The 25,767-nt window shown below is 37.5% G+C and overlaps 1 long non-coding RNA gene across 1 annotated transcript in view; it reads left to right on the top strand.

The window, feature by feature from the left end:
* The first annotated feature begins 16,723 nt into the window (after positions 1-16,723).
* Positions 16,724-25,767, top strand: part of LOC138924795 (uncharacterized) — a 52,948-nt gene continuing 43,904 nt past the window's right edge. The window contains exon 1 of the long non-coding RNA XR_011440052.1: positions 16,724-16,957. This is a non-coding gene — a long non-coding RNA (uncharacterized lncRNA). The remainder of the gene's footprint in view (positions 16,958-25,767) is intronic.

Raw genomic sequence — 25,767 nt, 5'->3', positions numbered from 1 at the left:
AGCCAGACACAGAAACACAAATACTGCTTGATCTCACTTATATGTGGAATCTAAAATAGTCAAGCTCATAGAGGAGAATGGTCGTTACCTGGGGCTCAGGAGAGGGGGAAATGGGGATATGTTGGTCAAGCAGTTCAAAATTTCATTTATGCAAGATGAATAAGTTCTGAAGATATAAGGCACAGCAATGTGACTATAGTTAACAATGCTGTATGGTATACTTGAAATTTGCTAAATGAGTACATATTGAGTGTTCTCACCACAAAATTAAAAAAAAAGAAAATGGTAACTATGTGAAGTAATGTTAATATGCTTGCTTAATGTGTTAATTAGCTTAACTGTGGTGATTAGTTCACAATGTACATGAATATCAAAGCATCCAATTGTACCTCTTAAATGTATATAATTTTCAATTATATCTCAATAAAGCTGAAAACAAATTTTTTAAAACATACTGACACTCTGTAAGTAGAAAATAATACGTCATCTCATTTCATAAAGATATTCTTAATTTGAAAAATAGAGAGCCCGGCTAGTCTATAAATAAAGGCTTGGCTAAGAAAGCGGAAAACATCTGTATAGTACCAAACATAAGACCAGAGGTGCTCGATCAATACTTGCCATTAACTATTACTTTGGACAAGTCATCGTTAGCTTTTAATGCCTCAGCTTTCCTCTCTTAAATCAAAATGATAACTTCTACCATTTCCTAATTAGCTAATAAGCATCAAGAGTTAACATGTTAGTGTTCGAAGGTGCTTTTTATTCGAACCCCCGCAGAACAGAACTAAGTGACGAACTATGTCTGGCTTTTTAAGAGAGAGACTAAAAGGAGTAAGAAAAGACTTCATACTTTGTCAAATTTGGATTGTACCCTGAATAAAACCAGACTTTTCTGAAGGATTAACAAGGTTTAAAACAAAAGAAGCCACACAATTGCAGAAACTTTGCAGAAGTCGTATGTCCTGGAAATGGTAAATCTAGTTTGTGATTTGATCAGAGGAAGAAAATTGAAGTAATATCTCTGTGGAATGACGTCATCCTCTCCGGAAGTGCTGGTGTTTTTTCTGCTATCTTGAAGCAGGTCGTGGAGGAATTTTCAGCTACTGCAGTTTCCTTTAGCATGCCATTGAGTGAAACTACTGACAGGTCTGAGGGCAGCTGGCTCCTGGTTTCCATCTATTATGTGCATACCATGTCATAAAAAAAAATCTATTTTAAGAACTCCTTTTGGAAACTTTAAAAGCCATGAATATCTTTGAAATGGTGAAACCTCTTTGTCAAGCGAAACTTCGTCTATGCTTCTCAACCTTTTCCATTAAGTCCATGGCACATGCTCAGAATGGTAATCTTTGTATGGTAAAATGGGACAAATGTAGGGGGTTGCTCACAGATGGGACCGTTCCCATTCAGTTGCTCCAAGGATAGAGAGGATCAGTGTGTTGGAACTCTGTAACCCATTCAGCCACAAAGACTAGGATGCTCTACTCTAGAACATGTGTGGTGTTTGGGAAGAAAGAAGCTCCATATATCAGTAAGTCTCATTTTTGATGCTCTCATCAAAGCCTCAGTCAACAGTCCTGTAAGAAATCTTGCCTGTTTCTAGGAAAGCCGTGAACTCCTTAAAATGATTTTGTCAAGAAATGTGAATATATGACATGCTTCTCAACTACACAGAAATTGGCTGACTTTCCCTAAGAACAATCTTGAAGAACTTGACTGAATTTCAGACAGACAAACATTTTACTTTGGTGGTTGTTTTTTTTGGAAAGAAAACAAAGTCCCTCCTAAGAACAGTATGACAGGGAAAAACTCATTCACGTCTTCTTTGGTAAATTACTGAGGTAACTTTTTTGATGTTGCTTAAGATTGTGGGACAGAAGATTTGTGGGAAATAACCATGTAAACTGTCCAGTGATGAACTGAAGTCGGGGGAGGGGAAGAAGTAAGAGGATTTAATAAAGCTTCATCAATTTTTCTGTAGGCAGTAATCCACAAAAAACAGGAAACACTATAAAACCCTTTTGAAGATTACTTCCTCTGATAATCTTAGAAATTGTTACAGCTGGTACAGATAACATGTATGTTCCTATGGCAAAGACCAGCCCTCTGTGTCAACTTCGCAATCAAGACAAACAACCTTCTCAATGAAATTTTCTGTTTAGCAGAATTAAAGCTAGCTTTCTGTTTTCTCCAAATAGTTTACATTCTTTTTTTTCCGAATGAAGCTGTTAATTTTTGTGTAAGAAAACAAGGAAGACATGAATCTTAGTAAAGATTTTTTTATGTCTGTTATGTAAGGAAAATCAATGTTCAATGGAATAAAATTAAGTGTACGTGGACATTCTGGTACATGGGTTATGTACACTTTTTCTGGAGAGAGGATCCATAGTTTTCCTTTGATTCATGTAGGGGTCTGCCCCCACTTCCTCCACCTCAGAGTTTTCGGATTACGAGCATAGAGGATCAGAATAGTACCAGGTCATGCAGCCCTTCCCTGGAACGCACATTGGCCTGATTGTTACCAGCACTCGGTTGGTATCTTTTAGTAACACTTTTAGTATTGGATACATTTTTTAAGTGTATGTCTTATCTCTGCAACATGCATCTTAAAGGTAGACAGATGCCTTTTCTCCCACTTTACCAGGCTATACATGATGAGGCCGTGGCAGTGAGAGTGCTGAATCTTAACCACTAGACCAGCAGGACTTAACAGGGACATAAAGGATTAGCAGGACATAAAATAATAAAGTTTGAAAATTGTAACCAAAAGCTCTGTCACCACTGACCCTGTGAGGACATCGGTATGTCTGTATCAAACTCTCTTTCTACATCAAAGAAACTTTTTGTCTCTCCACCAAGTCTGGCCATCTGTGTAACAAATGTAGTGACCAAAGCTAATATTTATTGCACACTTACTATGAGCCAGGCCCTGTGTTGGGTACTTTAACCTTCTCATTTAATCCTCACAACCACTCTATGAAGGAGGTACTGTAATTGTCCCCATTTTACAGCTGAGGAACTAGGACTCATAGATGCTTCAGTATTTCACCTAAGATCACTCCCGTGAGTGAAACTGAGATTTGCATCCTGGCAGTCTGGCCCAGAGCCAACACTGCTGACTACTTCAGGTCCTTTCATTTAAGGTTGAGGCATGACAATGGCAAGGAGCTGTCTTCCTCTGCGTCCGTGTTAACAAAGGCAATGTCATACTTTTCAATTGGCTAGTAAGAAGTTTGCAGTAAAAGCAGATTTACACCTGACTTTCCTTAAGCCTTATGTGTGTGTGCTTAGTGTGCAAGATTAGTCCCTAGAACTGCCTCATATTTTAGCGTGTGCAGCTTGTGATAAAATATGGGCCAGTATTTGAAGTTGAAGTGTTATACAATGTCATTTTAATTCTTGTTTTTCATTTTAATAGGATAAATTTCAGATATATTTCAGGATTACCACAAATGTCCTTCTTCATAGTTTTAAAGGGTCAATGCCAAGTGAGATTTTCCAAAATTAGGATTTTCTGGAGTCAGCATAATATCAATTTACGATTATTTCTTATTGTTCCTTTGGGAGTAATAAATATGAGAACTTCACAATAGTGTACTTTCATTTCTCTCCTCCAGACCTTTATATTATTGTTGAATATGTTTTTCTTATGCATATATTAAACTTATATTATTTAGGTCTACATATATTATAAACCCACAATACAGTGTTATTGTTTTAGTTTAAACAGAATTTTGATATGTAGAGCTTTACATATAAAAATAAATGCTTAATAAATATTAATTTTTTTAGAGCTTGTATTATATATCTTGCCTCCCTGAGTAGTTTTAAAGTAGCATTTTGTATAAAACACCATGAAATAAACCCTCCCCAAAAGAGTTGAGTTCTGATACACACTATTTTAATAAAAATTAGTTTAATGTCTATTAAAGAGGGTTTAAAAATATTGTTTCAACACACACCTGGAACATATTATAACAAACTCTAGATCTTCATTATGATCTTTTAATTACATCTTTGGTTCTTTTATTTCTTTTTTGTTTTTTCATTAAAGACTGGCATCTGAGCTAACATCTGTTGCCAATCTTCTCTCTCTTTTTTTTTCTCCTTTTCCCCAAAGCCCCTAGTACATTGTTGTATATTCTAGTTGTAGTCCTTCTGGTTCTGCTACATGGGACACCACCTTAGCATGGCTTGAGCGGCGCCATGTCCATGCCCAGGATCCAAACCGGCGAAACCCTGGGCTGCCAAAGTGGAGCATGTAAACTTAGCCACTTAAGGCGGGCCCCTGGTTCTTTTCTTCCCGCTGATTCGGCAGTTGAAGAATTCCTTCAAAGTACCTAGGACTTGATATTTTGCAGGAAAGCATACACTACTATGCAGCCCCCAAACCTGCTGCAATGCAGGAAATTCTCTCTCTCTTTTCCCACAGACTCAGAAGTTAGGGGAAAAGTCACCGAAAATGGCCATTTAGTGGCTCGATATCACAAACTGATGACCCTAAACCTGTTTCTTCTACTCTCATCATCATCCCTGATGATGTCAAGTATGAAACAGGTCATCGTATTAGACCTGATTAGAATATGCGATTTGAAAGGGGAGTTGCACATTGGTATATAAAAGCTATCTGATGAAAATACAAGTCCTTTTTTATTTTTAATCTATGGAGACTTAAAAATACGCATAAGTACAGTATTTGAATTGATTTGCACTTTAGACTCTATGGGAACATGGAGAGTATCTATTAGCAATTGATTTCTCTTAAAAGTAAGGATCTGGTGTGCTGATCTAGCTTGCGTAATTTCTGAGAAAGAGGCTCTACAATGGTATTATCCCTAACAAAAATAGCACTAATTCTAAGTAATTTTAAGACAGGAACATAGGGTATTGTTCTTTATATTCTCCACAGCACCCAGCACAATGCTGCACGTGGAGCACGTGCTTAGGATTTGTTAAATACGGAAACCAGCAGTTCTCTAATGGAGGCTCCTGCTAGCTGGTGTGTTTCTTTTTATTGGCTTATTGATTGACTTTATATGTTATATTTGGAATAATACTTTCAAACCATTAAACTTAAAACATCGGAGTCCTCATTAAGATTCTGTAAGACATGTGAATCTCAAATATTTCTGTATTTTGTGTGGTGGCATACATAAGGCAAACTACTGTAAAGATCCATCACCCACTTTCATCTAGCAAAGTTAAGATTTAGATAGGATTTAACTGTTTAAGTGCTTTTTGTTTATTTGTTTCTTTTTGTCTTAATTCCATAGGTGAACTCAAGAATTTGGGCATGCTAAATATTCAAATTATAGTGCCAGGAACCAGTGAAACCCTGGGCTGCCACAGCGGAGCCCGCGAACTTAACCACTGGGCCACAGGGCTGGCCCCCCAATGGATTCTTTTTCCTTGTATGTTGTAATTCCTTACTCTTTTAAAACCCTCTTACTTTTTTTCTTTCTTTGAAAAACGGTGACTTCTAGGTTGCATTTCATATTCATAATTAGAGCAGGGCATTTTTTCATCTTCTTTCTTGTCCTGGTTGCTGTAGAAATGAAGACATTGGTATATTTACAGAGTTGTCATGGATGGTTTCACAGGTCGAGCAACTCACAGCTCCAAGGAGTGTTATTCATATAGACTGCACTATGAATGAGGGCCCCCTCCAGAAGCAGACCCCAGGACAAGGGTTTAAGAGGGAGAGTTTATTTGGGAAGTGACAAAAACAATAGGGCAGAAAAGGGAGGACGTGAGACCAGGAAAGGAAGACAGCTAATAAAGAATGCATTATTAAGTCGGCTGCTCCAGTGAGTGGCTGGAGCTTAATTCCACAGGGAAACTCTGGGAAATAGTTCAAAATACATGCCTCAGAATTGTCCCAACTGAGGGGTGAGGAAGCTGTAATATTTAGATACCAACTCCTGAGCTGAGTCACTAGATGAGGCTGTTAGCATGGGTGTGGGCGTGTGGATTCTTTGGTGACTTGGCCTGCTGGGAACAAGGGCTGGGGCTTTTCTGTGGTGCTGGGATGGGGTGGGAAATGGAGGGAAGAAGACGCCAGGGACAAAGATTCAGCCACTGAGAGTGGAAGTCTCCAGAGCACAACGAAAGGCCTGAGCACTGCAGAGTCTGCTCCAATACTCTAGAGTTGGGTAGATACAGCCCTTACAACCGCATGTGGTGCCTTATATATATATACATCTTTATTTAATCTGATATTTTAATCCCATCTCATTATCTGATTTTTCCTTTTCATTCTCTTTTGTCTTCTAGGCAAGTTATGAAATACCGGATTTATTTTTTATGGTGGTCAGGCAGTGTTCAGTGTCCAAGTATCATCTGACAAATGTTGCATCATACAATACTATCTGCTTGGACTAAATGTGTTAAGAGCAATCATCTGAGCTTTGACATATACTACATTTTGCAAGTTTCTATTGATCTCTTTCTTTTTTCTCTGTAGCAACCTCAAATGTTTTCTGAATTCAACCCTACTTAATTCTCTAGGGTATAACCATGGTTTCATTACCTTACATTTCTTCAGTATTTTTCCTCCCATCCCCAAATATTTATTAAAAATGTAATACATGCTATAATAAAAAAACAATAAAACTGAACTGCAGAGTGCAACTATTACCCTCACTACAATTCCCCGTTCCCATCACCCTCAGAGGTAGCTATGCTGAATATTCTGGCTCCACCATTTAATATTTGTGTGACCCTGGACAACGTATGTTACCTGTCTTTGTCTCAGTTTCCTCAGCTGTAAAATAGGGATAATAAGGTTCCGTACCTCACAGGCATGTTTTAAGAATACATGCAGATAGTTCAGGAGAAGCTCTAAGGACAGAGGCTAGCGCGCAATGTGTGCTTTGTAAATTTAGCTATTGCTATGTCTCTTCCCCACATATATAAGCACATATGTCAGCTTTTTTTTCACACAAACAGGACCATACTATACAAGCAATTCTGACATTTGCTTATATATACATCTGCCTTGTTCTTTTTAATAATTCCATAGTATTCTAGGCTTCTATTAATGAACCATTTCATAGTTTTACAATGTTTGTCACTATTTATAAGATAATTATCTTAATACCTAAATAAATTGAAAAATGGGATTTTTATATATTGCTTTTTCCCCTGCCAGATTGTCTGATGTTCAGAATTTACCATACATTTGGAATTCGTTCATTTTATTATAATAGTCCGTATGCCTCTGGACTCTGAAATTTATTGCTTGTGAATGCTTGGGTTATAAGATATCTGTATATATAACCTATGTATCAGTTAGAACTAGGTTGGTTTGCAAGCAACAGAAATCTGAAAGAACAGTGGTTAAACAAGACAAAATGTTTCTCTTTTATGTAAAAATCTATACATTCTATGTAAACGGTACCTCTTACAGTTGTGCAAGGCACAACTTGTGAGGTTCAATGAGACTGTTCCAGCTCCAGCCATCATATCTGCATCCCAGCCAGCAAGAAAGAGGAATGAACAAAGAAGAGAGGCAAAGGGTACACCAACTACATTTTCTTATGTGTGAGGTAAAATACACATACAAAATTTACCATTTTAACTGTTTTTAAGTATATGGTTAGTTTAGTGGCATTAAGTACATTCACAGTGTTGTGTAAGCATCACTACTATCCATCTCCAGAATTGCTTATCCATCTGCCCAAAAAGAAACTCTGTACCCAGTAAACAATAACTCCCGTTCTCCCCTCTCCCCAGCCCCTGGCAACCACAATCTACTTTCTGTCTCTATGAATTTGACTGCTCTAGCTACCTCATATGAGTGGAATCATACAATCTTTGTCATTTTGTGACTGGCTTATTTCATTTAGCATAATGTTTTCAAGGTTCATGCATGTTGTAGCATGTATCCTTTCTTTTTAAGGCTGAATAAGCAACATTTTGTTTATCCATCGATCTATCAACGGACACGTGCAGTGCTTCCACCTTTTGACTATTGTCAATAATGTTGCTATGAAACGTGGGTGTCCAAATATCTGTTTGGGTCCTTGCTTTTGATTATCTTGAAGATGCTGTAATAGAGTGTTGTATAATGATGTACATTCAAGTGCCTGCATTAATTTTGAGAGCAGGACAGTTGCATTTTATTCAGGTGATATATTCTTGAAGATCTAGCATCATATCCTAAGAGGAATAAATGAAAAATAAATGGTAGTGGTGGAGGTGGGGGGAGGACTGGAATACTTCTCAGAGCCTATAAATCTATTACAGTGACAGTGATCTTGCAGCTTAGTCATCAGTATTTTTTTCCCCATTATTCTTGCCCAGATACTTGAGGATTTTTAAAGGTTAAAGATGTATCTTCTGCATTTAGATGTCTCAGCATCATTTCTAATATTTTGCAGTATGCCCTCCTCTAAATGAACAATACTGGCTGTTGTGGAGTTTGGCCTTCTTCAGAGCCATTTATCACATTTAACTTCTATTCCAAAGTTATTGATATGAGAGTGAGTTGTTTTCAAGCACCAGCATCAGCACTTGATGGCATTCTTTGCGCTATTAAAAACAACTTTACAGTGTATCTCTAAAATTATAGTATCTGTTTGTCTGTCTGTTATACTTGCTAGACTCTGAGCAGCTCAAAGTCAGAAGCCATATTTGTTTCCTTTTTGGGTCACTATATATTCAATCTTTGGTAGCTCTTCTTCCTTGTCTTCCTTTTATTACTGTTACTATTATATACTCATCTTATAGGTGAGGAGTTAGAGGCTCAGAGATGTTAAGTGACTTGCCCAAAGTCATGTAGCTTGTCAAAGACAGAGCCATGCTGACCTAGGTGTATGAGACTCCTCAGCTCTTCTCTTGCCCCTTCCTTTAATATCTTTCCCCTAAACACCAACTATTTGTCAAGGCTGGAGCTCATCCTCACGAAGTCCCTGTACACGCTAGAGGCCTGTTCAATATTGCTGATGAATTTAACAACCTTAGGGCCCTCTCCTTAGGATGCACCTTGAATGCAGGACAGAGAGGAACCCTAGTTTGCTCTGAGATGCTTATCTAATGCAGAAAGGGGCCCTCATCTTTGGAGACATGGAGACCCCATGTGTCTAATTTTGTTCTGAGTGTTGGAATGCAGCCATTCTCATCGATTCTGATAAAACGAAACCAACCAATCAACCAACCAACCAACCAACTTTACATTAAAATAATGGACTGTTAAGGAGCAAAATAGTCACCAAAATCATTCCATTCCAAACCATATAACTAGGGTGCTCATAGTGTATGAAGGATAGATAGGCATTTTTGTTGAGCAATTCTGGTGACAAACAAGAAAAATATTTACTTACCTACCAGCTCTGAAATTCTGCGATTTTGAATTATTACACAATTCTTGATATTTTTTAAATTAGCATCTAAAATGAGACTTTATTAATATTAATAATTAATATTTCGATTGTGCTATTTCAAATTTGTATAAAGTAGTGCTATACTGTCTCTTGTGTCTTGGTGATGTGATAAAAGAGAAACAGATATATGAAGTGTATAATCACAAAGTTTAAAATTCCTTTTTTTTTAGGGAAGCCTATTTGATTTAAAATACTGGGGGTGGAGGTAGGGGTGAGGTGGGTATAGATGGGATAAAATTGGCCATAGGTTATAATTATTGAAGTGATGGGTACATGCAGGTTTATTATATTATTGTCTTTACTTTGTTTATGTTTGAAAACTTCCGTGATAAAAAGTGAAAAATAAATAAAGAAGGCCAGTAGACAAAAAGAACAGATTAGTGGCTACCAGGGGAAAGATGGGGTGGGGGGTGGGCATAAAGGGTGAAGGGGTGCACCTACAACACAACTGACAAAAAATAATGTACAACTGAAATTTCACAAGATTGTAACCTATCATTAACTCAATAAAAATTTAAGAAAAAAACTAAAAAAAAAAAGAAGGCTTGTTCTGTTGACATGAAATTATACCTAATTGGATTGGTCTCCTCCATCTTCATTTTTGTATCAGAAAAAACGAAAAATCTCGGGAGGAGCAGTGTAGCATACATACCTTGGTCAGAGAAATCTTTTGAAACAGGTAGTGTTTATGAAATTGACCACCTTGAAAGAAATGAGGAGATTTTCACTCGCTACCTCTAAACTTGAACACTCAAACACTCAACAGAAGCTTCCGGTGGAAGGAGGTAAACCCCGCTGACAATGCATAGCATCTTGCTATTGGATGATGAATGAGAACTTAACTCAGGTGTCATAGCCTCAGGTGGAGGCCTGTGAGTAACTCTTACTGACAGGTAGCAACCAAGGAAAGGAACTACATTTAATTCCTGGGATTCACCCTCATAGTCTTCCCTCTAGATTCAGAGAATTCATTATTTCTTCTCCTGCTCAAAGTTAACTCCCACATATGAGCTGTTGATCACATCTATTTCATCTCCTCTGGGATTTTACTACATCAACTATTCTTTTATTCCCTCTCTCATATATTCAGCTTTTCTATAGACCAGCCCCATCCCCACAGCATGGAAGTGTGTTCTTATTTCCCATAACTTCCCATCCTCCTTTAGCTGAGACTGCTCCAGCCCCCTTTCTCCTTCTCTTCTTAAATAGCTCTTCAAAAGAACTGTATTCACTTCTGTTCTCCAATGTCTCACCTGTATCTTACTGTAGTTAGACTAGACCCACCATATCCTTGAAACTGCAGTGATAAAGACCACTAATTGCCCAGTCAGCAAACCCAATGGCCAGATTTAAGTCCTTGCCTTACTTAACTCTCTAATTGATCTTCAAAAATATTATAAAGCAGACACAGCTTTATGTACTTTATAAAGTATTAGCTTATTTAATCCTATAACAATCCTATAACAATGGTACCTACAACAATGTAGGTACCATTATTATCTCCATTTTGTAGATAAACAGAGGCAGAAAGAGAAATTGAATAATTTGCCCAGGATCACCAACATCTACTCTTTTATTCATTTAATTTTTTTGTTTGGTTCTTTGGTCGATTGTTTTCTGAGATGGCAACAGTGGTAATCATGGTAGCCTACCCCCATTACCAAAGATGTCCATGTCCCAATCCCTGGGACCTACGAATGTGTTAGGTTACGAGGCAAAGTAGAGTTAAGGTTGCAGATGGAATTCAGATGACTAGTCAGCTGATAGTTGCATAGTCTGGATTATCCAGGTGAGCCCAGTATAATCACAAGCATCCTTAAAAGTAGAAGAGGGAGGCAGGAGAGAGTCAGAGAAGGCCATGTGATGACAGAGGCAAGATCAGAGTGATGTGCTGGGAGATGGACTCTACCTACTGTTGCTGGCTTTGAAGATGGAAGAAGGGGTGAGCCCCATGGCTGAGTGGTTAAGTTCGCGTGCTCTGCTATGGCAGCCCAGGGTTTCTCTAGTTTGGATCCTGGGCGTGGGCATGGCACCACTCATCAGGCCACGTTGAGGCAGCATCCCATGTACTACAACTAGAAGGACCCACAACTAAAAAAAAAAAAATACACAACTATATACTGGGGGATTTGGGGAGAAAAAGCAGAAAGAAAAAAAGAAGATTGGCAACAGTTGTTAGCTCAGGTGCCAATCTTTAAAAAAAAAAAAAGAAGATGGAAGAAAAGGTGGCCTCTAGAAGCAGGAAAAGGCAAGGAAACCAATTCTTCCCTAGAGGCTATAGATGGAATGATGTTTTCCTGACACCTTGACTTTAGACCAGTGAGACGTGTGTTGGACTTCTGAACCTACAGAACTGTAAGATAATAAATTTTTGGTGTTTTAAACTACTAAAGTTGTCGTGATTTGTTATAGCAGCAATAGGAAACTCATACAATAGCCTATCCTGGCTGTCCTCCTACTTCTCTGACCATTTTTTCTCGGGGTCATTTTCTGGTTCCTCTTATTCTGATCACCTAGCAGTTTGTGTTCCTCAGAGCTCTATCCTTAGCACCTGTTCTCGTCATATACATTTTCTCTGGGTAATGTTAACCATTCTCATCATTTTGTCCACTATCTATACTCTGACTTTCAAATCTCTAATTCTAACCCAAACAAAATCCTGAACTCAAGACATGTATATCCAATAACCTCCAAGACCTTCTACCTCAATGCCTAACAGGCCACTCAAACTTACTGGATACCCTCCTCTTACAAAGCATCAATTCTTCCTGTATTTTCTGCTTGGGATCTATATTACTTAAGCCAGAAGCTCAGAAGTCATTTTTTAATCTTTCCTCTTACTCATCCTCTAAAAACCAACAGTAGATAAATCCTGTTGATTTCACCTCTTTGGTATCTCTCCAAACCATTTCCTTCTCTCTGTCCCCACCATCACTCCTCTACTTCATTACTTGCCTGGTTCTCATTACTTTCCTAAACTTCAGCAACAGCCTTCTGACTTTTTGCCCATCCTGGGCCCCGTCACTCACCCATCCCAAACTATTTTCCATATAGCCACCAGAGGTACTTTTCAAAACACAAATCTAATCATGTTACTTCATTGCTTAAAATTCTTTAGTGTTTACTCACTCCCTCAAATGCAAAACAAGGCAAAATAAGATCTGGCCCCAGGCCAGCTCTCCAGCCTCAGAGCTCCAGTCATACTGAAGTGCTTGTGGTTTCCTGCCAAGCTGTGCTATTTAATGCCTTGTGCCTTTGCATCCTGTTCTCACTATTTGGAATACCGTTCTCATCTTTTCTGCCAGCTATCAGCTCAAGTATTACCTCATATGTGAAGCCTTCTTTGCTCTTTCCAGGTAGAATTAAACACTCTCTCTTATGTTCTTCTGTACATTTCTGTTAGAATACCTTTTACTCACTACTGTATCTATTTTCTTGTCTACCTTCTCCATTAAGCTGCAGCTCTCGGTGAGTAAGAGGCAAGTTTTATTCAACTTTCCATTCCTAGCATCTAGCATAAACCTGAGTATATACGAAGCATGTACATGTTAATTGTTGAATACGAGAAAGATTTCATGATTAGAGTCAAAGGGAAGCAGAGAGGTGAGGGGCTATTAGAGAACTCTGGCTATTGGAGGACATGATAAAATGTTGTTGAAGCAGATAATGTGAAATTGAGCTTCATAACCCTTTGTGGTCCAGTCACTAATTTGGGAAATTAGTCAATACTCCCTGTGCCTAGCTCAAAGTCTGATATACAACATGGTTAAGCAATATGTATTAATTGTAGGATTGAATATACAAAGGGATGAAGAAGGAGAGACCATGGTGGGGGTAGGGGTCTGCTAACTGGGAAGGAAGAGTGGAACTTAGATACTATTACAAGGAGCAATGTCAAGAGCATAGGCATGGAGGTGGGAATGTAGCAAGTTAGAGGAACAAGGAATAGAGCCATTGGATGGTATAAAGAGGGCAATGAAAGATGAGAGGCGAAGACAGGGAGATACGTAAATAGTGGGGACAAACCTAGAGGCAAAGAGACTCAATGAGATAGCTCACTGGTCCGGGTATGAGGTAATGCAGGCCTAGACCAGGAGTTGGTATGGGATTAGAACAGAAAAGAGCTGTGTGAAATGAAGGAATGATTCTTGAGAGAACTTAATGAGTGACTTTATATAGAAAAGAGAGGAAAGAATGCAGAATGATTCCAAGATTTTGAACCTCAGAGAAATGACCAAATTAAACAAGCCCAGAAAAGATTGCTGGCATTGCAATAAAATGGAAGCATTTAGCTTTCCCAATAGCTTTAAAAGATTGTGATACAGTTAGGACGCATCATGACCCTTTAGAAACCAGATTAAGATAAACAGATTTTCCTATAAATTTTTGTAGCAGTCATTTAGTGTAATCTACAAATTAAACATTACCATAGTTCTCTTTAATCTTTTCCCTAATAACAAAATAAATACGTGATTAATAGAGAAAACTTGGAAAACACAAAACGCAAAAGAAAAATTATCCATAATTCTATTATACAACTATAACAACCAAAGTCAAAATTTGGGGATACAACATTTGGATTATTTTTTGATGTATTAATATGTCTTTTTACATACTGTTGTTTTTCAATTGGAAATATCATTATTTCTTCACTGTCAATATTCTTTGACTTGTTTTTTAAATTGGCTTAAATATTGCATATATATTTCCTTGTTCTAAAAATATTCAACCGTGCAGAATTACTCTTCACACAGGATTCTCTTTACATAGGACCTTTCCATTCGGATCCTCCTTCAATTCCATTAATGCCATCTTCTAAAGGAACCATTGTTAACAGTTTGTATTTATTTTCAGAAGTTTCAGCACACAATTACATTCACACACTTTGTATTTACAAACATATATTTATACATATATAGATCTATATATATTGTGTGTTTATGGATCTCATGCATACGCATTTATACATATATGTATAACATGATGATACTGGCTGCATAGTATGCCATATTAATCGTAAATTAATACACAGTTGAACATTTAGAATGTCATTTTTGTGCTTTAAAAAATAATGCAATTAAGAGCATCCTAGTCTTAATTTAGAATTTATTGGGAATTCTTTTCATGTTTCATTGTTAAACATGATATTAGTTTAGATAAATATTCTTTGTCATTGGAAAGTAGACTTCCTGTATCCCAGTTTACTGAGATATTTTTTCTTTAATTATGAAGAGTGCCAAATTCTAGCAAATACCTTTTTGGTTTCTACTGAGATAGTATTACTCCTTTGACTTATCAGTGTGATGAACCATATTAACACATTAATCAATAATCTTTCCCACATTACTGGATTAACCTTTCTTGGTAAATGTTGTTACTCTTTTAATAAACTGTTGAATTCAATTTGTTCATATTTTATTTGGGGTTTTGAATCTATATTCACTTGCTGACATATTTGACTTGACCAGGAACCTGCTTCTAGATGTTTAAAGGATGTGTCATTACAGATATCAGAGGCTTGAAAATAGACACACACTCGGTGGCCTCGGAATCTGGGATGCCTTCCACATAGCTCTTGTAATAAGCAAGTGCTTTAGTTCCTCTTAAAAAGAGGGAAGAGGACTTCCAGCTCCTCCTGTCCTAGGTGATTCCACCTCCTCCCCAGGCCTCTAATTTGGAGGGCAGGGCCGCAGAGAGAGAGTCTGATCACAGCATCAGTACCCCCCTCCACTCAATTCCATATAGCCTGGAATCTTGCAGAGGAAACGCTTGTTTTTGCATATCTTTCTTTAAGACTGGCCAGCTGGGAGCCAGCCACCTCAACTTTTTGAAGAGAAACAGAATCTAAACAAATTTAGAATAAAACTAAAACTGCAATGCATTTGGATATCTTGAATCCTTGGTAGCTTTTCATATAGAAAACTTAAGATGATTCTTATTCAGTTTTGAAAACTGAGTTAATATAAAAATATATTCATTTCTATAAGTTATAACGTAAATGAGAAATAGTGATTTTTTTTTTTAAAGAATAATTCTTCTTCCTCACGCTCAGGACTAGTAGAGCTAGAGGGAAGTTACTTTGAGAACGTACTGTTTGATGTTATCTAGAGACGGCCCGTGCTGTGGATAAGACAAAAGCTTCTTAAAGGGGCTGTGGTCAGGGTAAAGTTAGCTTGTGACAATGGTTTTTGAAGCATTCTAACGCACACTTTCTCTGCTGGGATACAGGAAAGTGGTATTCTTTTTTTCCACCCCAAGTGTTATCATGACACTCCCTGTGACTAACTCATCTGTTGATTGGGGTTTGTTGTGAGGATTAAATGAATTAATATATGTAAAATATCTAGATTATTGCCTGGCAGATAGTAAGCCCTCAATAAACATTAGCTACTGTTAATTATTATGGTGTAAGCAGTTTCTGACATGACTCCCATTGATCCCCACCTCCTGGTATTTATAATCGTGTAATCCCTTCCACTCGATTATGGTTGGACTTAGTGACTTGTTTCTAATGAATAGACTATGGCAAAAGTAACAAGATGTCAGTTTGTGATTATGTTACCATAGACTGACTTCCATTTTGCTGGACTCTCTATTGCCTTTCCAGCTTGCACACTTTGAAAACTGCCCTGCTGGCGCAGAATTAAGGGAGCTTCTGTCCAACAGCCTACCAGAAGCTGAGTCCTGTCAATAACCATATGAGTGAGCTTGGAAGTGCATCCTTCCCCAGTGGAGCCTTGAAATAACTGTAGCCCCAGATGACACCTTGATTGCGGCTTATGAAAGACCCTGAAACAGAGGACCCAGCTAAATTGTACCCAGATTTCTGACCCACAGACACTGTGATGTTGTTTTAAGCCCCTAAGTCTTGGGGTAATTTGTCATGTAACAATAGATAATACAACTTCTATTAATACTGTGACTCTTAGCAGTATACAGAGTTAAGACTATAGACTCTGGAGCCTGACTCTGGAGTTTGAATTTCAGCTGTTACTTGCTGTTGACCTTGTGTAAACTACTTAATCTCTCTGTGCCTCAATTTCCTCATCTGTAAGATGGGAATAATAGTTATGAAGAGTAAATGAGATAGTACATGTGGAGACTCTGGCACATAGTAAGTGCTATATCTGTTGGATATTATTATTTATACAAGGAAGAAACTAATGTATAGACTTTTACTGCTAGTAGTAGCCATCAGCTCTGGTTTTCTATCAAAGTCTTTTGCAAACAAGAATACCTGCTGGTTTTAGTTGTTTGTGTGTGTGTGTGTGTGTGTGTGTGAGGAAGCTTAACCCTGAGCTAACATCTGCGCCAGTCTTTCTCTACTTTGTACGTAGGATGCCTCCACAGCACAGCTGATGAGCAGGTCCGCACCCGGGATCCAAACCCATGAACATGGGATGCAGAATCCGAGTATGTGGAACTTTAACCCCTTGGCCATGGGGCCAGCCCTCCCAGTTTTAGTTTTTAAGCACATTCGTCCCAGTGCCGAAGTGAACAGAAAGAACAATGGTTTCTACATTATTTCACGAGGAGGAATTGGACGTCCTCTCAAGTACGTCTTCTTAAAGGTAGGGAATTGACTTAGTTCTCTGAGAGAGCAGTGAAATCCCATGGCCCTTGTCTTGCACCCTCAAATACTATACATTACTTAGCTGGCTTCAGTAGACAGAGGAGTGCACCCTTAATTTGCACTCACAGTTCTGATGGTGGCAGGTTCAGCACAGGCCTAAAATTAAACGCTGAGTCAAATGGAAGCCAAAAAAGTCATCAAGTTCTAGTAGTCCAAGAAAGAGCTGGGCAGAGGCAAGGTCTAAAGAGATAACTTCAGTAGGTAAGAAATTAAACCTTGAGCCAATATAAGACCGGACAAAAGGAAACTTGAGAACAAAGAGGTCATTTTTTGAGGCAAAGACTAGGTAACAAAGACCTCTAACACACAAAAATTATACGTTACATTTGCATAGCACTTCAGAGCTGACCAAATGTTTTCACGCAGTATTCAATTAGATCCTCACAACCACTGCGTAAGGCAGCACTAATGTGTTATCCTCATTTTGTGATAAGGCAATGGAAGCTCAGAGGGGTAAAGTTTCCTATTTGAGGTCACACAGCCACTGAGTGGGATGAGATTCAAAATTTCTTTCTGAGCTGGGCATAGGACATTCAGTCTCCCAGAGCTGTTGGGTTATTTTTATCAGTTTCCATATCATTCAGGCTAGAATTATTTAGGACTTAACATTCCTGGCTAGGAATGGACCGGATGTGAGCAGGGCATGGCAGATACCCTATAAGTGAGCTGGGATTTTGAGTTCCATGTAGGTTTATGTTATTCCAGTTAACAAACCCTGCTTTTCTCTGTACTATTTCTGCTCAGGAGCTATTTTGTGACACTTTCTCAAAAGATTTCCCCTGAAATTAATTAAAAATCAATAAGAAAATGTTAATGGGCATTTAGAATGATGATTCCTCACTTGAAAACTACCCTACACTACCTACCTGTGACATTTTCACAGTATTTTATGATATGACCTTAGAGATTATTTCAATACAGAAACACCATTTGGTATAATGAGAAAAATGGCCCTGGATTATGCTTTTAAAAAACTGTACCCATTGTATAATATTGTAATATGAAAGTTTTTACCTAACCTTAAATTTACATATATATATATATATATAATTTTTTTTTTTTTTTTTTTTTTGCTGATGTAGAGTTTCTCTGAGCTAACATCTGTTGCCAATCTTCCTCTTTGTTTCCTGTTTTACGTGAACCACTGCCACAGCACAGCAAGTGGTGTGGTTCCATGCCCAGGAACCAAAGCAGGCCACCAAACCTTAACCATCAGGCCATTGGGACTGGCCCTTAAATTTATATTTTGAAGCAAATAGTATATATGTCAGCTTTATATTTCTTTGCCAAATACTATGCATCAGTAATCTGTATAAATGATCCATTACTATTAAATATCAAGAATGTGCCTGGGACCCAGAGCCTTCCCTAGTAACCACTGTCAAGAAAAAGATGTAAAGTTGTCATGTCCATGTTAAGAATTCTTTCCTCTCCTCCTAACGCTCAGTGCCTTCATGATGTAACTGGCTGAGTGTTTCTCACTGGGACATTCCATTCAGATGTGCCATGCTCTGGAATGGCCTCATGATTTCAGACCTTTCTGTTACTCACCTGATCCACTGAGTACCAGATACTATGTTAAGTTCTCTGGGAATATGGTGAGACCGCATGCAAACACACTCATTGAACGACTGTTTACTGCCCTCATGAAGCTTACATTCTGATGAGGGACTCATCAGTAAACAAGCTGACAAGATAATGAAGTAAAATGTATGGTATATAGGGAGAAGTGCTAAGGATTTAAAAAATCAGAAAAGGAGTTTTTAAAGGGGGGTGATTTTGAAGTTTTAGATAGGTGGGCTGGGAAGGCCTCACTGAGAAAGTGAATTTTGGGTAAAGAAGTAAGGAGAAAGGCTAAGTGGTAGGACAAAAGTCATGCTACCATGAAAGTCTGTAAAAGATGCTTCAGAAACACATGATGATGGTGATGCAGCCAACACTTATATAATACATATTATATTTCAGGTAGTGTTCTAAGCACTTTATATAGATTAATTCATTTAATCTTCACAACCACCCCATTCTAAGAAAGCAATCAACTGTGAGAAAGCAATTGATTTGAAGTGGGATTGGGAAAGGAGATCAGGAAAGGCTGCGCAGAGGTGATGACTTTCAAGTTGGTCCTAAATGGTGAGAGTTGAGTATTGGGAATAGGGAGCTACTAGATGCTGGAATGTAGTAAGAGAAATAGAGACAAAGAGAAACATATACAAAGTGCAGAGACAGAAATCTACTTGGTATGACTGGGGAATGTGTCTGGGAGTCAAAGCCATTTTTATTTTTAAATTTTTAAATTAAAGTATGGTTGACATACAATATTATGTTAATTTCAGGTATACAGCGTAGTGATTCAATATTTATCTACATTACAAAATGATCACCACAAGTCTAGCAACCATTGGTCACCATAAAAAATTATTACAACATTATTGACTATATTCCTGATGCTGTATATTACATCCCTGTGACTTATTTATTTTATACCTGGAGGTTTGTACCTCTTAATTCCCTTCACCTATTTCACCCGACCCCCTCTCTCCCCTTACCTCTGGCAACCACCAGTTGGTCCTTTCTATCTATGAGTTTGTTTGCTTAGTTTTGTTTATATGTTTGTTTTGTTTTTCAGATTCCACATACAAGTGAAATCATATGGTACTTGACTTTCTCTGTCTGAGTTATTTCACTTAGCGTAATACATATATATATGTATACATACACCACATCTTCTTTATTTATTCTTCTATCAATAGACACTTAGATTGCTTCCATATCTTTGCTGTTGTAAATAATGCTGCAACAAGATAGGGTAGATATATCTCTTCAAGTTAGTGTTTTCATTTTCTTTGGGCAAATACCCAGAAGTGGAATAGCTGGATCATATGGTAGTGCTATTTTTAATTTTTTGAGGAACCTTCATACTGTTTTCCATAGCGGCTAAACCAATTTATAATCACACCAACACGGCACAAAAGGTCCTTTTCTCCACGTCCATGCCAGCATTTGTTATCTCTTGTCTTTTTTGGTGATGGCCATTCTAACAGGCTTGAGGTGATGTCTCATTGTGGTTTTGACTTGCATTTCCCTGATGATTAGTGATGTTGAGCATCTTTTCATATGTCTATTGGCCATCTGTATGTCTTTTTTGGAAAAATGTCTTTTCAGGTCCTCTGCTCATTTTTTAAATCAGGTTTTTTTCTGATATTGAGTTCTATGAGTTCTTTATATATTTTTTATATTAACCCCTTATCAGATATATCATTTGCAAATATCTTCTCCTATACAATAGGTTACCTTTTCATTTTGTTGATCGTTTCCTTTGCTGTGCAGAAGCTTTTTAGTTTGATGTAGTCTCATTTGTTTATTTTTTCTTTTGTAGCCCTTGCCTGAGGAGACAGATCCCAAAAAATGTTGCTAAGACCAATGTCAAAGAATTTACTGCCTATGTTTTCTTCTAGGAATATTATGTTTTTAGGTCCTACATTTCAGTCTTTAATCCATTTTGAGTTAATTTTTGTATATAACATAGTAACATAGTAGTCTAGTTTCATTCTTTTGCATGTGGCTATCCAGTTTTCCCCACACTATTTATTGAAGAGACTGTCTTTTCCCCATTGTATATTCTTGCCTCCTTTGTCATAGATTAATTGACCATACAAGCATGGGTTCATTTCCAGCCTCTCTATTCTGTTCCATTGATCTATGTGCCTGTTTTTGTGCCAATGCCATACTGTTTTGATTACTCTAGTTTTGTAGTATAGTTTGAAATCAGGGAGCATGATACCCCCAGTTTTGTTCTTCTTTCTCAAGATTTCTTTGTCTAGTCAGGGTCTTTTGTGGTTCCATACAAATTTTAGGATTATTTGTTCTAGATCTGTGAAAAATGCCCTTGGTATTTTGATAGGGATTGCATTGAATCTATAGATTGCTTTGGGTAGTAAGGACATTTTAACAATATTAATTCTTCCAATCTGTGAGCCCATATATCTTTCCATTTATTTGTGTCATCTTAAAATTTCTTTCATCAATGTCTTATAGATTTCAGAGTACAGGTCTTTCACTTCCTTGGTTAAATTTATTTCTAGATATTTTATTCTTTTTGATGCAATTGTAAATGAGATTCTCTTCTTAATTTCTCTTTCTGATAAATCATTATTAGTGTATAGAAATACAACAGATGTCTGTATATTAATTTTGTATCCCAAAACTTTACTGAATTCATTTATTCTAATAGTTATTTGGTGGAATCTTTAGGGTTTTCTGTACATAGTATCATGTCATCTGCAAACAGTGACAGTTTTACTTCTTTTCCAATTTAGATGCCTCTATTTCTTTTTCTTGTCTAATTACTGTGGCTAGGATTCCCAATACTAAGTTGAATAAAAGTGGCAAGTATGGGCATCTTGTCTTATTCATGATCTTAGAGGAAATGCTTTCGGCTTTTCAGCATTGAGTATGATGTTAGCTGTGAGTTTCTCACATATGGCCTTTATTATGTTGAGATATGTTCCCTCTATACCAACTTTGTTGAGAGTTCTTATCATAAATGGATGTTGAATTTTGTCAAAAGCTTTTTCTGCATCTATTGAGATGATCATATGATTTTAATTGTTTTGTTAATATGGTGTATCATGTTGATTGATTTGTGAATATCAGACAATCCTGGCATCCCTGGGATAAATTCCACTTGATCATGGTGTATGATCCTTTTAATGTATTGTTGAATTTGGTTTGTTAATATTTTGTTGAAGATTTTTGCATATATGTTCATCGGGGATATTGGCCTGTAATTTTCTTTTTTTTGTCATGTCTTTGTCTAGTTTTGGTATCAGGGTAATGCTGGCCTTGTAGAATGAGTTTGGAAGCATTCCTTCCTCTTCAGTTTTTTGAAATACTTTGAGAAGGCTAGGTATTAACTCTGCTTTAAATGTTTGGTAGAATTCAGCTGTGCAGGCTTCTGGTCTTGGACTTTTGTTTCTGACCTTGGACTTCGAGAGTTTTTTGATTACTGATTCAATTTCATTACTAGTAATCAGTCTGTTCAGATTTTCTGTTTCTGCCTACTTCACTCTTGGAAGATTGTATGTTTCTAGGAATTTATCCATGTCTTCTAGGTTGGCCAATTTATTGGTGTATAATTGTTCATAGTAATCTCTTATAGTCTTTTGTATTTCTGCAGTGTCAATTGTAACTTCTCTTTCATTTCTGATTTTGTTTATTTGGGCCCTTTCTCTTTTTTTCCTCGATGAGTGTGGCTGAAAGTTTATCCATTTTGTTGATCTTTTCAAAGAACCAGCTCTTAGTTTCATTGATCTTTTCTATATTTTTTTAGTCTCTGTTTCATTTATTTCCACTTTGATCTTTATTATTTCCTTCCTTCTACTAACTTTGGGTTTTGTTTATTCTTCTTTTCCTAGTTTCTTTAGGTGTAGGTTAGATTATTTGTGACTTCTTATTTCCTGAGGTAGGCCTGTATCACTATAAACTTCCCTCTTAGAATTGCTTTTGCTGCATCCTGTAGATTTTGCAATGTTATGTTTCCATTTTTATTTGTCTTGAGGTAGTTTTTAATTTCCTCTTTGGTTTCTTTAATGATCCATTGACTGTTTAGTAGCATTTTCTTTAGATTCCACTGGAGTCAAAGCCATTTTTAAAAATAACTATGCCTTGATATTTTTCTAAGGGGAGAAAATTCTTTTTTTATTGAAGATAATAGCACAAAAGGACAGGGGAGGAAGAGTTTATATTTATGATGGCACAAAGGATCCTTTTAGGCTCTAGGCTTTACTGGGATTGAGAGGGTAGAGAGAAAAATACCTCTACCCACCACTGCTGACTTACCTCAGATAGGCCAGAATTCAAGAAATCAAACAGTAGAAAAAGCACTGTCCATTCCCATCATCCTTTTTTCCAATCAGGCTGATATGATTGACTCTCAGATCATTTAAGTGGCTACCTCTTTGCCTAAATACTGGGCTAACTTTGGTGGTGCCACACGGTATACACGAAACATCCTTGCCTTCTGATTTTTGTGTACATGTCATATTGATTTTCAACATCCAAGAGAATTTTCAAATGCTTCATGAATTTTCTCATATTTTTTTCAAACTAACATTGAAGTTTTTTATGCCTCTTGATGAATATTGTGCTAAAGAAATTCTCCCTATCTTCATGCTTCTTCAAAAACTCCCAGTAAGAAAGACAATGATAATTTGAATATTTTAATTTTATTACATGAGCTAAGAAATTACTTCAGCATGATGCTGTCACAATTTTTATTTCAAATATCAATGAATGGAAAGAGGTTTTTCTTGTGAAATTATGAGTCTCTTAAAGGACAACAGATTTTTCTCCTGAAGTTGCCTACAGAGCTGCCTAAACCTTTGCAGTATTTTAATAAGTACCTTTAACTACTAAAAATTCTTCCTTCTGGATGCTCTTATTTTTTAAAGCATAAATGCCTCTGAGAATTTATTTAAATCACACAAGGATTAATCTATTGGCTGTAGAACAAAGGGCATCATCAATGACACAAGTAGGTGACTTTTGTAATGAAAATAAGGAGTTTGACCTTATGTCTCAGTTTATGAATATGCTAATAACTATTAGCTTGCTCTGTTTTGTGGATTTTTGTTCCAGCTGCTCTTTAAGAACTTTGAAATGGCAATTTGCCAGGTGACTTTCTCTCTCAAAAGCAAGGCACACTTATAATAATATTTGAGTAATAAAGACAACAGTAGACAAGCAGAGGAAGGAAGAGGCAAGGAGGAAATCATTTCAAGGTTTGTCTGTGTCTCCATGTTTATTTTTTAATTAAACCAAAGATATAAAATGACCATCATTTGTGCAGTATGTTAAGTTTCAGTTATATAAACAAATAATGAAAACATTTGAAAAGATTAAAACACTAGCCTTGAGTTATTGCAAATAGCAACAGTGTCAATACTGCATACACGTTACTAAAACTAAATTATGGAATTCTCTAACCAGAGTGAATAACTAAATTATTAAAATGAAATCATTGGAAGAAATCTACACCAAATAAACCATAATTTGCTATGGAAATGAACATATTTCACAGGGTTCCACACTTAGTCCCCTTTTCCTCTCCTTTCTTCTCTGTTCCCCTCAGCAATATTCTGCCCATACCTGTAACTATCATCCATGAACTGATCGTAGCCAAATCTCATCCTCATCTCTGACTGCTGATGTGAGTTACAGACTTATCTGTTCAATTACTGTATCATTCTAGATTGGGGAACCTGAAAGGTAATATATTCTCAAACATTCTCCTCTTCTTTCTCCTCCCAATTTTTGCTTAATGGCACCATAGTTCATCCAAGCACTAAAGCCAGAAACCTTTGAATCATCCTAGAGACCCCTTCTCCATCAGTGTCCACATCCCATTGGTTACTGTCTCCTTCTGCCTATTCTACCTTTTCAATGTCCCTGAAATGGTCTCTTCTCTCTTTTCATTGTCATTGCCACATTCAAGCCCTCCTCATTGTCTCACATGACTCCTAACTGTTGTCCGTACCTCCAGCCCTTCCAGCTTATTAGCTATGTTTTGACCAGAGTGAACTTGAGAAAATGCAAATCTGATCATGTCATTCTCACACTTGTCATCCCAGGTCTTGTCATCACTTATAAGACAAAGCTAAAATGTTTTAATACAGTCTGTCCTCTGTCCTTGTTCCAGCCTCATATGTTGCTTCTACGTTGCACCTTGTGTTTTGCAGCCATGTTGACTGACTCATGATCCCTCGATGATCTTCTCTTTATCTTTACATACCATCTTCTGGAATGCCTTTCCTCTGTTTTTGTTTTTGTTTATTTTGAGGAAGATTAGCCCTGAGCTAACTGCTGCCAATCTTCCTCTTTTTGCTGAGGAAGACTGGCCCTGAGCTAACATCCATACCTATCTTCCTCTACTTTATATGTGGGACGCCCACCACAGCATGGTGTGTCAAGTGGCGCCACGTCCGCACCCGGGATCTGAACCAGCGAACCCTGGGCCACCAAAGCGGAACGGACGAACTTAACCGCTGTGCCACTGGGCCGGCCCCTCTTCTTTCTTTTTTTTAAAGGTTGGCACCTGAGCTAACATCTGTTACCAATCTTTTTTTTTCTCTTCTTCTCCCCAAAGCCCCCCAGTACATAGTTGTATATTCTAGTTGTAGGTTCTTCTAGTTGTGCTATGTGGGACGCCATCTCAGCATGGCTTGATGAATGGTGTTAGGTCCACACCCAGGATCCGAACCAGTGAAACCCTGGGCCACTGAAGTAGAGCGTATGAACTTAACCGTTTGGCCGCAGGGCTGGCCCCTCCTCTGTTCTTTATTCAGAAAATTTCTTAGCATACTTTAAGACTCAGCTCAAGTATAGCTTCCTTCAGGAGGCATCTTTGAGCTCCACAAGCAGTTAAGCACATTCTCCTCTATGCTTCCATAGTCCCTGGTTTGCGTTTCTAACATAACATATATCGCACTTTGCTGTAATTATTAATTTATGTTTCCCTCCCTAAAATTTGACTTCTAAAAGGTGAGAACGGTGCTATACTCATTCTTTCATCCCTAGTGCCTAGGATATAGCCAACAAGTTAATAGAGCCACACTATATACCAAGCACTATGGGAGGTGCTGGGTTCCAAAGTTAAATAACACAAATAGCATAGGGCTTGGTATGTTCACATATCCACCCATATATCTACACGCCAATCCTTCCTTCCTTCCTTCTGACCATCCATACATC

This window comes from Equus caballus, chromosome 6 (genome assembly GCF_041296265.1).
Source record: "Equus caballus isolate H_3958 breed thoroughbred chromosome 6, TB-T2T, whole genome shotgun sequence".
Classification (NCBI taxonomy): Eukaryota; Metazoa; Chordata; class Mammalia; order Perissodactyla; family Equidae; genus Equus; species Equus caballus.
The sequence above is the reverse complement of the archived record's forward strand: the minus strand, read 5'-3'. Positions and strand labels throughout refer to the sequence as shown.